Source organism: Labeo rohita, chromosome 19 (assembly GCF_022985175.1).
Source record: "Labeo rohita strain BAU-BD-2019 chromosome 19, IGBB_LRoh.1.0, whole genome shotgun sequence".
Taxonomy (NCBI): domain Eukaryota; kingdom Metazoa; phylum Chordata; class Actinopteri; order Cypriniformes; family Cyprinidae; genus Labeo; species Labeo rohita.
Genome location: NC_066887.1, coordinates 31,049,925 through 31,054,488, shown reverse-complemented (window position 1 = coordinate 31,054,488; position 4,564 = coordinate 31,049,925). Strand labels below are relative to the sequence as shown.

Sequence of the window (4,564 nt, the reverse complement as noted above, 5' to 3'; positions counted from 1 at the left end):
GGACACACAGGCCAGTGAGGAGCCCAGGGAAGAACCGAAGTGCAACAGGCCTCGGGGGCCAACCCTGTGGTGAAGATTTCCTCATAGGTTTTTTCCCCTCATCAGTTTGTCCCCACCTCACTGGTCCATAGGTGTCAAATGACTTAAGACTAGGTCAACAAAACCACTATACGATCACTAGACTTAAAACCACTATACGATCAACAGAAGTCTAAAATTGTCTATGCATGAATACTGCTGGTCTGCTGTTTCTCTGTTTTCTTGTGTTGCAGGTATGTGTACATGCCATGATGTCTTCAAAAGCAGCATCCTGGAGTAAAGCATCACCTCAGACACCCATGAACAAGCTTCACAAGGACAAAGAGTCATCTGAGTGAATCTATGTGGGAAATGGACTACAGAAAACTACAGACAACACAGCTTTTCAGGCGCCATGGACGTCAGGACTTCCACTCTTATGCTACATGGTTTTCTGTGTCAACATGTAGCTTGTATGACATGTTACCATCCATGTCGTATGTGTCAACAGTTATGGTTCTGAAACGAACTATCACACCTAATTAAATCTAGGACAAGACACAGAATAAGATATATGTGCCTGTAACTATTTCAAGTTACATGAATGGAAGATGGAGCTCAATGTTAACAAACATAGGCTATAGAATGGATTTATGGAGGTTTAAATTTGTATTATGTGAGAGTTATTAGAACTCTTAAAGGGGGGACTGAAGGATTACTAATTTAAGAATCTGTTTAAAATATGCTGATCCTATGCATATTTGTTATAGGTTCCAATATAACAACTGAACTGAAAAAGTTATGTATATTGTGACAGTCTAAGAGCAGGCAGCCCAGGCCCTGAGACAGTAACCTTTTGTCTTTATGCAGTTCCTGAGCATCTGGCAGGTTTTCCCAAGTTAAGTGTGAATTCTAAGCTCAAGGTACAACTGTGCCTTTTGTTTAAGCACCTATGAATTTGAATGACACTTGTATGCTAAATAGATCAAGGCTGGGAAAAATCTTTAACTGAGCGGTTTTCCTGTACCACATTTGCATGCTTTGTTTAGATTGATTCCACCTCTATGTACTCCTCCCCCTTCAAACCTATATACTCTGCTGTGCTGAGCTTTGAGAAGACGACTTTTTGAAGACTGCAGTGCAGAGCAGCGAGTATCTGAATAAAGAGAAACTTCTGCTTCAAGATATCCAAAAACGTCTCCTGGTCTCTAAGAAAAAAATTCACAACAGTGTAAATGTGGTATTTACTCACCAAAATAACAATGGTCATAACTATGTCATTTTTATTTTGTCTTTTTAAATTTGGGGCAACAAAATATATCCGCATCTCAACAACACTGAAGCTGTAGCAAAGAAAACCACCAACATACTTAAAAACTCTGTAAATGAATGTTGTTACACACAATTTTAAAATAATTTACTGTAAAAAAAGTACTTCACTGTCTTTTTTGATCAATTCAGTGCATCCTTGAAATAAAGTAATTTCATAAAAATCATAATGACCCCATACATTTGAATTACTGTAAATATAGTAACAGTCCTCATTATAAACACAAAATAATAATAATCAACTTTAATATTCAGTGAGGACAATTAGACTACAATTTATTTGATGGGGGGGCGGTGAGGGATCTGGATAATGGGTAGGGGGGCGCTGGCCCAAAAAAGGTTGAGAACCACTGCACTAGACGATTTTAAGGCCAATTGTAAAGATCGGGGGATGTGGCCCGATTCAAGGCTTGTCACAAACTATTTTTCGTCCAAAAAAATCATTTTTGTGGTGTCATTACGATTATTTAAATGCTTCTGATCAAGAATATCCCCAAACTCAAATTGTAAATATCAAACATGTTTGAACATACAAATCAATACAAAATATCAACAATAATGAAACTTGAAAAAGACTATAACAACAACAACAAAAATAAACAGTACAAAAATACAATAAATAAAAATTATAATTAAATAAATAAATAAAAATAAAGTAAAATAAAATGCAATAAAGGGCCATTGTTTTACATAAGATTCTTTACACAAAAATGTAGAACAAATTCTAAGTCTTCATTACTTATTAGTAGAGTCTTATTATTAGTACAGTCTTATTAGTAGATACTGAAATCAAATGAATATAATTTTCCATGTCTCTTAGAAAGACTACAATACAGCTCAGGCTGTATGAAATATAATCATGGTTTGAGAATTTTTTTGAACACTGTTGTTGGTTATGAGCACCACCTTTTGACATAATGCAAGATAGTGTTTCTAATTTTAAATCACAATCTGTGAGGTCACAATAACCCTACATTATGGTCATTTGGATCACACAGGACATGGAAAATTGATGACTAAGATGGTGTTAGAATTCCCCAAAGAGTAGTATAAAAAGTCTGAGGATTATAGCAAACTTCAGTGTGGCCTGCACTAAGCGTGAAGGACACCTGATACCCCATTGATGGATGCTTAACATCTCCAATATTGCTATTTACAGTTTGATTGTAGAACGCTTAGCTTAGCTGATTTTAAGTTTTTTTTTTGTGCAGCCAATGCTGGATCATGTCACAGACATCGAAAACTTTCCGGCATGCTGCTTTTCACCGCTATTTAGTTCTGCTCGCCGGTACTTGTAGGGGAGAACTGTAGGGGAGCAGGATGTTTATGTTTGGGTCTTTGATTATTTTTTTCCCCTTGATGGCAAATTATTGTCTTTATTATTTCCACTTATTTGTTTGGCTTTGTTGTTATCACTGTATTTTGAAATATTTGTGTGTTTATTTTTCCCTCTGTGTGTCAAAGTGGGCTGGTCCATTTGTACAAATGTGTCCCACTTGGAATGTCTGTCTTAATGTGTCTTTCTGTGACTTTCTTTGACCCTTACAATGACTATGGCAAGTCAAACTAACAACACACTCACAGCTAATTGATGTTATATAATTACTTCTAGAATACTGAATTCACAGGGTTTTTTTAATTGAATATCATTTTTAAAGGTCAGGTCAGGAAGAAAGTGTTCGTTGAGGGTCACAAATGCATATTTACATTATTATGTCCCTTCCCCTTTTTTAAAACAGATCATTACTGGACCTGAAATTTTGTCTCTTTTATAAATTAACAGTTACATAGCAAAATTCTCTGATTCTATTGCATCCCTGCAGTGGTGAATAAAGTGAATCTGATTCATATTTCATATCAACTTTGGGAGGGAATCATGCAGTTAGACATTTAGTTCTGTAGTTCTCTAATATTTAACTGCATTTTAAACAAAGGTTTTATATGTAGATTTTAATTAAATATGAATTCTACTATTTGAATAAGAGAGTTAAAGACTGACATTCACCACTTGCTGCTTTCTGAGTTTTTCTTTTTTTTTAAAGAATCAACATCACAACTTTTATAAGGCAACCAGTATACAAAAACATTCATGTTAATTCACATTCAACTTAATTTAGATGTACTAACCTCAAACTGTACCGTTCAGATGATCATGTAAAAGTTTGATAGCACAGCATCTACAATTATTTAACAAGAGTAAACTATGCTGTAGTACAGCTTATCATTTAAATAATTTAAACAAAACCATATAAAAACAGAAAAGGCCCAAAAATCCCATAAGGAATATAATATGAAGCATACTGATTGTATTCCTTTAATTAAGGGCAATAGCCCAATGCCACAAATTATCCAATTTAGGCTATTTGAAATGAAAGGTATTTAAATGTTGTGGTAGATAAACAAATAGTTTTTCACAACTTAGCAGCCTTTCCCTGAATTCCTGATTTATTTGCTTTCTGTACCCAAATGTACATCAATTATAAACACTAAAGGTTTCTATTATTTTCTAATTAATTTTCTGTGGTGAGTACTGACATTGTAAACCTACAGATTCATCTTTCACAAACAGATCAATCAACCTTGCAAATGAATAATTAATGTATAACCATAAGGCAGATCAATTTAAGAAATCTTTGAATCTGTGCATTTGACTGTTTGTGTAGAGTTTTGTAAGACAGCAGGAAAAGTGTCATTTTTCATCTGTCTTCATCTCTCACTCATCTGATCTCCTAAAATGCTAGAAAAACACATTACATTTTATTGATTTTATATGACTGACACAGTTACACTGATGAATATAAACACACTTACATCTTTATGTCTGTGGAACATGAGCTGAGCTGTTTGAACCATCGTCAGAGCCTAAAACAGAAAAACAATATTACAACAACAAAATCAATACAGACTGCTTGTACTAGACCTTTTAGATTAGCACAGCAATCATTTTTGTATCTATCTGACGTCATATTTGTAAGTTCTACATCAGTGAGAAGATGTTTCAGGATAAAACGTTTATTTCAATTTACTTTATGATTTTACATTATAAAAAACATTACATTATAAATTTAGAAATATGACGATACTTTTAACCACATCATGACCTATGTCAGAGTCCACTGTGATAGATTTTCATTGTTTGTATTTATAGGGAACTTACCGCTGACAGGTTTAAACTCTGAAAAACAATCAGAGAGGTGAATTGTAAGTAAATTTAATT

The 4,564-nt window shown here is 34.1% G+C and overlaps 1 long non-coding RNA gene across 1 annotated transcript; it reads right to left on the bottom strand.

Moving 5' to 3' along the window:
* Positions 1–4,047: 4,047 nt before the first annotated feature.
* LOC127181754 (uncharacterized) lies at positions 4,048–4,564 on the bottom strand. Its single transcript, XR_007829814.1, has 3 exons — positions 4,505–4,564; positions 4,159–4,209; positions 4,048–4,084 (listed from the first exon to the last, which is right to left on the bottom strand). It is a non-coding gene; the product is annotated as an uncharacterized LOC127181754 (long non-coding RNA).